Here is a 12,332-nt window from a genome sequence, read left to right as displayed (position 1 = left end):
CCTCCATATTGAGATCCATGGCAATGCCATAGGATTCTCTGTGCTTCCTCTCTGGGGACACACCTACGGATAATTCCGTCTGCACATCTCTTAAAGAGATAGGGCTCATCCCACAAGTAGTACTTTGCATCAGTAATTAGTTTCTTTTTTTGTATTCTATTGTACTCCTTGGGTATGAACCTTGCAGCTTTATAGTTTGCAATATCGGCAAACCATGGTGCTTCCTGAATGGCAAATAGATGCTCATCAGGGAACGTCTCAGAGATCTCAAGGAAGGGGAGGGACGTCCCTTCCACTGGCTCTATCCGGGACAGATGATCAGCCACTTGGTTCTCTGTCCCTTTTCTGTCTCTTATTTCTATATCAAACTTTTACAGAAGCAATACCCATCTGATGAGCTTGGGTTTTGAATCCTGCTTTGTGAGTAGATATTTAAGAGCAGCATGGTCAATATACACAATCACTTTTGATCCTACTAAGTATGATCTGAACTTGTCAATGGCGTAAACCACTGCAAGTAGTTCTTTTTCTGTGGTTGTGTAATTTTTCTGGGCATCATTTAGAACGCGACTGGCATAATAAATGACATGCAGAAGCTTGTCATGCCTCTGTCCCAATACTGCACCAATGGCATGATCACTGGCATCACACATTAACTCAAATGGCAATGTCCAGTCTGGTGCAGAAATGACTGGTGCTGTGACCAGCTTAGCTTTCAGCGTTTCAAACGCCTGCAGGCATGCTGTGTCAAACACAAATAGCGTGTCAGCAGCTAGCAGATTGCTTAGAGGTTTTGCGATTTTTGAAAAATCCTTTATAAACCTCCTATAGAATCCTGCATGCCCCAGAAAGCTTCTGATTGCCTTAACATTGGCAGGTGGTGGTAATTTTTCAATTACCTCTATTTTTGCTTGATCCACCTCTATTCCCTTGTTTGAGATTTTATGCCCAAGAACAATTCCTTCAGTCACCATGAAGTGACACTTTTCCCAGTTTAAAACTAGGTTGGTTTCTTGGCATCTTTTCAGAACAAGTTTCAGGTGATCAAGACAGGAGCTGAATGAGTCTCCATATACTGAGAAGTCATCCATGAAGACTTCCAGAAATTTTTCCACCATATCAGAGAAAATAGAGAGCATGCATCTCTGGAAGGTTGCAGGTGCATTGCATAGCCCAAAGGGCATCCTTCTATAAGCAAACACTCCGGATGGACATGTGAATGCTGTTTTCTCTTGATCCTGGGGATCTACTGCAATCTGGTTATAGCCTGAGTAGCCATCCAAAAAGCAGTAATAATCATGACCTGCTAGTCTCTCTAGCATCTGGTCTATGAATGGTAAAGGAAAATGATCCTTTCTGGTGGCTGTATTGAGCCTTCTGTAGTCAATACACATGCGCCACCCTGTAACTGTTCTTGTAGGAACCAGTTCATTTTTTTCATTATGAATCACTGTCATGCCTCCCTTTTTTGGGACGACTTGAACAGGGCTCACCCAGGGGCTATCAGAAATGGGATAAATAATCCCAGCCTCTAGTAATTTGGTGACCTCTTTTTGCACCACTTCCTTCATGGCTGGATTTAGCCGCCTCTGTGGTTGAACCACTGGTTTGGCATTATCCTCCAATAGGATTTTGTGCATGCATCTAGCTGGGCTTATGCCCTTAAGGTCACCTATGGACCACCCAAGAGCTGTCTTGTGTGTCCTTAGCACTTGAATAAGTGCTTCCTCTTCCTGTGAATTTAAGGCAGAGCTTATGATCACTGGAAAAGTGTCACTTTCTCCTAGAAATGCATATTTCAAGGATGGTGGCAGTGGCTTGAGCTCTGGTTTAGGAGGTTTTTCCTCTTTCAGAAGAAAGTTCAGAGGCTCTTTCATGTCCCCTGAATCCTCCAAATCAGGCTGAACATCTTTAAAGATGTTTTCCAACTCTGATTCGAGACTCTCAGCCATGTTGATCTCTTCTACCAAAGAGTCAATAAGGTCAACTTTCATGCAGTCTGTTGATGTGTCTGGATGCTGCATGGCTTTGACAGCGTTCAACTTGAACTCGTCATCGTTGACTCTCAGGGTTATTTCCCCTTGCTGGACGTCAATGAGGGATCGTCCAGTTGCTAGGAAGGGTCTTCCTAGAATGAGAGTAGCACTCTTGTGCTCTTCCATTTCCAGCACAACAAAGTCAGTGGGAAAGGCGAATGGCCCAACTCTGACAATCATGTCTTCAATCACGCCTGATGGGTATTTAGTGGAACCATCAGCAAGTTGGAGACATATCCGGGTTGGTTTAACTTCATCAGTTAAGCCAAGCTTTCTGATAGTGGATGCAGGTATCAGGTTGATGCTTGCCCCAAGATCGCATAAAGCTGTCTTGGTGCAATCACCTTCTAATATGCTTGGTATCAGAAAACTCCCAGGGTCTTTAAGCTTTTCAGGAAAGCTTTTCAGAATGACTGCACTGCATTCTTCAGTGAGGAGAACTCTTTCTGTTTCTCTCCACTCCTTTTTATGACTCATGATCTCTTTCATGAACTTGGCATAAGAAGGTATTTGCTCAAGTGCCTCTGCAAATGGAATCTTTATTTCAAGAGTCCTTAGATAATCTGCAAAGCGAGCAAATTGCTTATCCTGCTCCTCTTTCCGGAGTTTTTGAGGATAAGGTATCTTGGCTTTATATTCCTCAACCTTAGTGGTTAAAGAAGCCTTTTTAGAGGGGTTGTTATCAGCACTTATGTGTGTCTGATCCCTCACTGGCAATTGTGTACCAGAGTTAGACGCTGGAGTGACGTTAGACGCCAACTCACTGTCTGTTCCTGGCGCCTGAACGCCAGAAATGTGCCCCTGTTGGGCGTTCAACGCCAGATTCTTGCCCATTTCTGGCGTTGAACGCCAATCCTGCCTTGTTTCTGGCGCTGAACGCCAGTTTTGGGCATGGTCTGGGCGTTCAGCGCCAGCCTTCCACCCATTTTCTGGCGTTTTAGTGCCAGAATTATTTTTCCCTGGGCTCTTACTGTCCTCAGAGGAATCTTTGGTGGGTTGCTTATTTCTTGAATTTTTGATGCCTTGAGGTGGGGTATTTAATGTTTTCCCACTTCTTAATTGAACTGCTTGGCATTCTTCTGCTATTTGCTTTGATAGCTGCTGCTTTGTTTGCTTAAACTGTTCTTCCATATGTATATTAGCTATCCTTGTCTCCTGTAACTTGTCTTTGAATTCAGCTAGCTGCTTTGTTAGAAAATCTAATTGCTGATTGAATTCAGCAGCTTGTTTTACAGTACTGAATTCAGCCGTTACTGTTTTAACCTCTTCATTCATGGAAGGGTTGCTGTTTAGATACAGATGCTGATTCCTGGCAACTGTATCAATGAGCTCTTGAGCCTCTTCGATTGTCTTTCTCATATGGATAGATCCACCAGCTGAGTAATCTAAAGACATCTGAGCTCCTTCTGCAAGCCCATAGTAGAAGATGTCTAACTGAACCCACTCTGAAAACATTTCAGAGGGGCATTTTCGTAGCATCTCTCTGTATCTCTCCCAGGCATCATAAAGAGATTCATTATCTCCTTGTTTAAAGCCTTGGATGTCCAGCCTCAGCTGTGTCATCCTTTTTGGAGGGAAATATTGATTCAGGAATTTTTCTGTCAGCTGTTTCCATGTCCTTATGCTGGCCTTAGGTTGGTTATTTAACCACCTCTTAGCTTGATCTTTTACAGCAAATGGAAACAGTAATAGTCTGTAGACATCCTGATCTATTTCCTTATCATGTACTGTGTCAGCAATTTGTAAAAATTGTGCCAGAAACTCTGTAGGTTCTTCCTGTGGAAGACCGAAATACTGGCAACTTTGCTGCACCATGATAATGAGCTGAGGATTCAACTCAAAGCTACTAACTCCAATGGAGGGTATGCAGATGCTACTCCCATATGAAGCAGTAGAGGGGTTAGAATATGACCCCAAAGTCCTCCTGGACTGTCCATCTCCACTTATGTCCATGATGGATCTATGGATATAACTTGGACCGATTTACCTTTTTATTTATTTTATTTTATAAGAAGTAAATACTTAAATAAAATAAAATAACTAAAAAGAATTTGAATTTTGAGATAATTTTTTTTTTTAATTTTTTTTTTCGTAAAAAAAATTAAAAATAATTAGTTAAAAAAAACAAAATTTTTGAAAAAGAGGGGAGATATTTTCGAAAATTTGAGAGAGAGAGTTAGTTAGGTAGTTTTGAAAAAGTTAAGAAACAAACAAAAAGTTGGTTAGTTAGTTGAAACAAATTTTGAAAAGATAGGAAGTTAGAAAAGATATTTTGAAAAGATATTTTTGAATTTAGTGAGGAAAGAGAAAAACAATAAGATAGTACAAGATTTAAAATTTTTAGATCTAATGCTCCTTGTTTTTGAAAAATTTGGAGGGAAAACACCAAGGAACACCAAACTTAAAAATTCTAAGATCAAGACACAAGGAAACTCAAGAACACTTTGAAGACTCACAAGAACACAAGAACATGAAGGAAGAACACCAAACTTAAAATTTTTAGAAAACCAAACCAAAATTTTCGAAAATCAAAGGGGAATCAACAAGAAAACACCAAACTTAAAGTTTGGCACAAGATTTAATAAAAAAAATATTTTTGAAAAAGAAGGTTTTGAAAGGAGCATAAAAGATTCTAACCCAATCAAATTAATGTTGTAGCCAAATGAGTTATGGGACCTTCAAAAATTTTAAGAAAGATTATTTTTGAAAACACCAAACTTAAAGTTTGGCACAGGATTTAATAGAAAAATTATTTTTGAGAAAGTTTTTTTTTTTTTTTTAAATATGATAGCCAATTATCATGAACATAAACACCACGTTCTAAATAACTGAGCTATAAATTTAAAGTATTTTAACAAGGGGTAATTAATAAAAGACTCTAAACAACAAAAAAAGAAAGATTTTTCCTAATCTAAGCAACAAAATAATCCGTCAGTTGTTCAAACACGAACAATCCCCGGCAACGGCGCCAAAAACTTGGTAGCACAAATCACGAATCACACTTTTCACAACGCGTGCCACTGACCAGCAAGTGCACTGGGTCGTCCAAGTAATACCTTACGTGAGTAAGGGTCGAATCCCACAGAGATTGTTGGTTTGAAGCAATCTATGGTTTTCTTGTAAATCTTAGTCAGGAAATCAATTATGTTTATCAGTTGAATTATGAATAACCAGTAGAGCATAAATTAAAAGTTACTTGTTGTGTAGTAATGGAGAATATGTTGGAGTTTTGGAGATGCTTTGTCTTCTGAATCTCTGCTTTCCTCTGTCTTCTGATTCACGCACGCACGTCCTCCTATGGCAAGCTGTGTGTTGGTGGATCACCGTTGTCAATGGCTACCTTCCATCCTTCCAGTGAAAACTACGCTCACGCGCTCTGTCACAGCACGGCTAATCACCGGTTGGTTCTCGATCCAGTTGGAATAGGATTTACTATCCTTTTGCATCTGTCACTAACGCCCAGCCTTCAGGAGTTTGAAGCTCGTCACAGTCATTCAATCCTTGAATCCTACTCGGAATACCACAGACAAGGTTTAGACTTTCCGGATTCTCATGAATGCTGCCATCAGTTCTAGCTTATACCACGGAGATTCTGATTAAAGAATCTAAGAGATACTCATTCAATCGGATATAGAACGGAGGTGGTTGTCAGGCACACGTTCATGGTTTGAGGAAGGTGATGAATGTCACAGATCGTCACCTTCATCACAGTTAAGCGCGAATGAACATCTTAGATAGGAACAAGCGTGTTTGAATGGAAAACAGAAATACTTGCATTAATTCATTGAGACACAGCAGAGCTCCTCACCCCCAACAATGGGGTTTAGAGACTCATGCCGTCAGAGAATACAAAGTTTAGATCTGAAATGTCATGAGATACAAAATAAGTCTCTAAAAGTTGTTTAAATACTAAACTAGTAGCCTAGGGTTACAAAATATGAGTGGACTATGATGGCTGATGCAGATATCCACTTCTGGGGCCCACTTGGTGTGCCAGAGCCCACTTGGTGTGTGCTGGGGCTGAGATTTCGTGCAGAGGCCATTTGTGGAGTTGAACGCCAGTTTTTATGCCAGTTTGGGCGTTCAACTCCAGTTTTTGATCCTTTTCTGGCGCTGGACGCCAGAATTGGGCAGAGAACTGGCGTTGAACGCCCGTTTACGTCGTATATCCTTGTGAAAAGTATGGACTATTATATATTGCTGGAAAGCCCTGGATGTCTACTTTCCAACGCAATTGAAATCATGCCATTTCGAGTTCTGTAGCTCCAGAAAATCCACTTTGAGTGCAGGGAGGTCAGAATCCAACAGCATCAGCAGTCCTTTTTCAGCCTGAATCAGATTTTTGCTCAGCTCCTTCAATTTCAGCCAGAAAAATACTTGAAATTACAGAAAAACACACAACTCATAGTAAAGTCCAGAAATATGAATTTTTCCTAAAAACTACTAGGAATAGACTAAAAACTAACTAAAACACACTCTAAACTATATGAAATTATCCCCAAAAAGCGTATAAAATATCCGCTCATCAATCTCCATGGCTATGGCTATGTGATATTTAGATGCTGTAAGGAACGAACTGATATCTTCGTCAGGATGGCTTGATGGAAATAGACTTCTTGAAGATGGATTCTTGCATGCGGCTGAAATTTTGAGGACAAAATTTTCTTTTAGGAGGGTAAAATGTAACAACCCTAATTTTTGAGTAAATAAGATTTTTTCTGAAAGTACGGATTTCTCCGGAAGATTAGTAAAGGGAACACCTCTGTGATATCATCAAGCATCTCAATCCTCATTATCATTATGTCATCCTTAAGCTAGAACCTTTTCCGAGGCAAGCTCGATAACGCGGTCACGAAGAACCTAGTTTTTGAACCGTATCGGTTGGCAGTTTTGATTCTGATTTTTGTAAATAGTCTCTGTTTGACGAACCGGACTTGATTCATTAGAGGAGAGAGATAATAGTAAAATATTAACATTATATTAGTATTAGAACATGCTTGAATGATATTATAAGGTTACCTGGTCTGTTTTAGTTAAAAACAGGAAAATCGGTTTAACCGGGTTTACGGTTTACTGGTGTGGCTTAGCACCAGCACTCTCTGATGACTTTAGCAATGCTACAGCTTCATTAGACATGTATTATTCTCATAATAAATATGTTACTAGTGTCATTTATGCACCAGAGATATTTTAATATTATTTTAACCCACCTCCAAGCCAACCAATCACAACTCACCTTACACCCCCAAGACACTCCAAGGCTGGTCATTTACTCCCTTTGGCCGAAATTGAAAGGAGAGAAAAGAGAGAAAACTTCATGAACACTTAATCTTCAAAACTTGATTTCTTCTGAACCAAAACTCAAATCAAAACTCCGATTTCACCAAAATGATCCTCTCTTCTGCCTCTACATAACCATGTAACTTATCAAGGATGGAAATAAGGTGAGATGGCTGTCTCCCTCCCATTTCAATTCGGTTTTCAAGGAAAACCATGCAAAACATGTGTTTTCTTGATGTTCTTCCTTAGGAATCATGCTTAACTTGACTTGAGGGCCAAGAAACGTGAATTTCCAACAGTCTAAGGTGAGATATCTCTTCCTAACATACTGAGTTAGATTTGGTCAGTTGAGAGTTTTTGGATTTAAAGTTATTTTTGATGTGATTTAGGAGGAAAAAGTGCTAAAGGACCACCTGAAAGTCTAACTGAATTAGAAGTAGCAAAACCAGGAAGGGATTGACGAATTTAATCTTGATTGATTGTGTTTGAGTTGTGTGATTATGATATGGTTTGTCTGTGCTTGAAATTGATTGTTTGTATGAGTAATTCTTGTTGAAATTTTGGTGAAAATTTGATGAAATTTGATGAAATTCAAGCTATGAATGTGTGTTCTTGGGGCAGCTGGAAAATGAAACCCTAGAGCTTAAATTGAGGTTCAATTTGTGTTAAAATCATGTAGAAAAGATGGGGTTTTAGTGGCTGGGAATTTATTTTGAATTTTGGTAAAAATCGGTTGCTGAAAAGATTGAAAAACGGGTAAAAACAGAGAAAGAATCTGAAGAATTTACGAAGAACACGAAGAACACTTTGAGTGTGGTGAAGAACAATGAAGAACACCTTTTAGATCTTAAAAAGGGCAAGGTTGTAATTATTTTGGTGTTTGAGGGGTTATTTGGTAATTTTTGAAAGTTAGGGTGGTAAAAGTAGAAATATTAAAAGTTATGGGTGGTAAAAAGTGAATTTTAATGGTTAAAAGTAAAAGTAAGTTAATTTTCGAAAATTTAATGATAAAATAGTAAAAAATAATAAAATATTAAATAATAATATTTAATTAAAAATAATATTTTAATAAAAATAATAAAATAATGCGGAAAAGGCAGTTTTCTGTAAAAGCTTTAGAAAGACAACTTTAAGCGCAGAATCTCATAATTACCTTCATAAAACACTTAGGGAGTGGTAAAAACATATTAGTGAGGCAAAGATAAATAAAAGATAAAAAGTTTAAGAAAAGATAAAAATCGAAAGAAAAGTCTATAAAGTTTTAACGACAGAAAAACAGACACAGACTAGTGAACGAACTAGGGCAACTTAGCTAGTACTTGAGTTGTGACTAGGGTTAGGTATTATATGAAAAGTTAAACTGTTTCAGTATAGACTTAATGAACCTATACTTGGGACAAGCTAACTATTCATACCGAAATTTACATAAGCTTTAAATACATACGTTAAGCAGAGAAATTAGAGCAGAGTAAAGAAAACACAGAGAACAAAGTAACCAGAGAAAAGTAAAGAGATACAGAGAAAAGAGTAATCAAAGCAGAGTAAAAAGACAAAGTAAAAAGAGTAATATGATAAAGAGAAATGGTTTGAGCCAAGATATTGTGAAAGTGAAAGATGTAAAGTTTGTATAGTATGATTGAATAGAGAAAGAAAGAAGTACTGCATAAGAATGTGAAAGTGATGATGAATAATGAGAATGATATTGAATGATGATAATGAGAAAAGAGTAATATAACAAAGAGAATAGAGGAGAAGAGTATAAAAATAAAGAGTTAAGCCTTGTGGCATGATATTCTATTATATGTTCATCTGATGCTTTTCTATTGGCCCTAGAGGTCCTGTAGGCCCAAGTTCACCTACAGTATGTTGTTATTCCTGTAGGCCGAAGTTCACCTGCAGTGAATATCAATTGTGTATCTCAGGGTGTTGCTCCTTTAGGCCGAAGTTCACCTACAGAGAGTTGTAATACCTGTAAGCCGAAGTTCACTTACAGGGGCGCTATTTCTGTAAGCCGAAGTTCACTTACAGAGGTGCTATTTCTGTAGGCCAAAGTTCACCTACAGAAAGTTATTGTGCTGTAATTAGACTATTTCTGTAAGCCGAAGTTCACTTACAGAGGTGTTATTTCTGTAGGCCGAAGTTCACCAACAGAAAGTTGTTGTGTTGTGTTTAGACTATTCCTATAAGCCGAAGTTCACTTACGGGAGTGCTATTTCTGTAGGCCGAAGTTCACCTACAGAAAATAAGCCATATCTAGGGCTAGTTCCTAGGTAATGTCGGGCTGCAGGGTGTAAACCGACACGTGAGCTCATGGCCTGCCTAGGACAGACATGCATCATACTTGGTTGCGCATTTCCTCTGTTATGATTGTTGTTTGAATGTATGCTTTCTTTGTTTTCATTCTATCTCTGTGTCTGTGTCTTGTTTTCTTGTATTCTTTTGTTTGTGTTTTGCTTTCTATTTTTCTCTATTTATCTGTTTCTTCTGTCTACTGCATCTCGGTATTCTACTATATATCTGCTAAACAACACAGAACTAATGAACTTAACTAAAAACCCCGACCTTACTAAGGACTCCCCAGTTCTTACCCCTTCTCTCTCCCTTCCCCCTTCAGATGGAAGCAGGAGTACCCTTCCGTAATCTACTGATGACCATTTCGCAAAGAGGATTCTGCTCTAGTTAGTCTTCTGAGTCTAGGGTGAATCTTGTTCCCTGTTTATATGTATATACTGTGAGACCAGCCAATGTCTGCACCCCGTTCGTATGCGCACTTTAGCCTAAATCCTGTGTACGAGACTCCTGTTGTGTGGCTACTTGATGAGGTACCAGAGAGACGTCCTATGGCAATGTCTGATCGTGCAGTGGAGTAGCAGATGATGTTCTACCTTTTGGTGACGTTCCACCTGACTTGAGTTTTGAAGACCTAGAACGTACTTTTCCTCGCTTTAATAGTCTAGAAGGACTAGGTGAGTATAGAGTCTAGGCTAGCCTAGGTGCCAGCTTAGGGACCTCTTGAACAGGTCAGGACCTGGGATGTTGTAGGTATGTATATGTATATAGTTATTATCTAGCTATATCTAGGGGTGTTCTAACTAACAGTCTATATTCTAATAAAGGCTGGATCACCGAATGTTGCTAGCTACTTGTGATGTATTTATGTGTGGTTGTTTATAATTGTTTTATCTGTTATTATTTGTGAATTGATTATATATGATTCTGTTTATTAATTCAAACGTTTTCAGGAAAAAAAAAAGTACCTCACTAACTAACTATGCTTTTAACAACGAATTAGGCTCATATAATAAATAATAGATAATAATTAGGATGACAAATTGGTAGCACTCGGTTTCTAGTATGTCCTAGGCGTGCTGAAAATTAGGTCGTTACAAATAGCGCGATAAGGAATATGCGTGCGTGCGCACGCACAAACTAAGGAAAACAAGGGCGCACCCACAGCAGGATTGTGCGCTCGCACAGGTCACGAAACTCACAGTTGTGTTCGCGCGCAGAGCAGCGTGCGTACACACAGATGCCCTGTTTTGCAAAAAATTTTTCTTTCATTTCTAAGGTGTTATTGATGACAAGTCATCTTATGCTAGCTCTTCAAGCATTTTTTCACTTGTTTTATTAGGTTTATGCACTTTCTTGCATTAGAAGTAAGTAATTTGGAGTGGTTTTGCATGGTTTTATTAAATCAATCAACCATCCTTTATTTGACACTAAATCATGAGGTTTGAGCTAAAATTAGTTGGTTTTTGAATGATTTATGAACCTTGTGAATTCGGTGATACTTTAATTGGTTGTTTTGATTACTTGTAGGTGAAGAAATGGTGGAAAAAGAAATTTTCGGCACGCTTTTGAAGTTAAAGCACACTTTGGAGCCTAGATCACGCATTGGAAAGCATGACCTAAGGAAACAAAAGCATGGCGCATCAACCAAGGGGCATAGCGTTAAGTTGGTATACTCAACTGAGCGCCCAAAGAAGCAAGCAAAGTGAGGAGCGCTTAGTTAACTTTGTCACCTTTTTCGTGCCTCCCCGTGAAAGAAATCAAAGCACAAGCAAGCAAAATGGGGGAGCCAAGGATCGAACTCTACACATGAGGCATAAGGGAAGCACTACTCTTCATAAGGAAATTGGCAAAAGTGCAACCACCAGGATTCGAACCAAGGAGCTCCTCACTTGCAAGGAAGGAGCGCTACTAGTCTTCAAGGAAAATAGCTTCAAGATGGCCTCAGCAAGACTCGAAGCTGGAAACCCGTGAAAGCAAAGGGGGGCGCTCAGTTAACTTATCTAACTGAGCGCTACTCCTTGAAATAAAAATGGGCACAACATTGCACTCAACAAGGCTCGAACTTCGAGCCTCCTTCCTCACAAACAAAAGGGGCGCTAAGTTAGGTGTTGTTCACTGAGCGCTAGTGCATCAATTAAGGAGTCAAGGTGGCCTCACAAGGATTCAAAGTTGGAGCCATGCATGCACAAAATTGATGAGCCTGGGACCAAGACTTGGAGTGCTCAATTAACTTAGTTAACTGAACGCTCCACTGGAGCTGCACCAGGGGGTCAATTTTAAATCAAAGGCCAAATTGGACCCACTTCTTCACCAATTAAAAAGCCCACTCCAAATTCTGAAGATCAAAAATAGAAAGTGTATTAATAGGACGTAGTTTGATTTAGAGAGGACCGTTTTTGCTTACATTTTGCTTACTTTTGAATTTGATTTTGAGTTTTGAGCTTTGAATTGGGGAATTGGGATTGAGAGCTGAGTTCTCTCCTCCTTGTTCTCACTTTTGCATTTCTTGCTTTCTGTTTTTGAATTGTGGATAGAGATTGAAGGAATTCTGTTTTAATCCTTGATCTACAATTCATCTTTGTTCTCTTCTGCATAATTCTAAGGAATTGGGAATTGCATCTAGCTCACTGTTTTCATTTTCATTTCTTCTGCTACATTTTCTATCTTCTCTTGGAATTTAAATTGAGATTGAAGAGCTTCATTGATTCTAAGTTTGAGAATCAT

Source organism: Arachis ipaensis, chromosome B7 (genome assembly GCF_059453495.1).
Source record: "Arachis ipaensis isolate K30076 ecotype BB chromosome B7, ASM5945349v1, whole genome shotgun sequence".
Classification (NCBI taxonomy): Eukaryota; Viridiplantae; Streptophyta; class Magnoliopsida; order Fabales; family Fabaceae; genus Arachis; species Arachis ipaensis.
Note: the sequence above shows the minus strand (reverse complement) of the source record.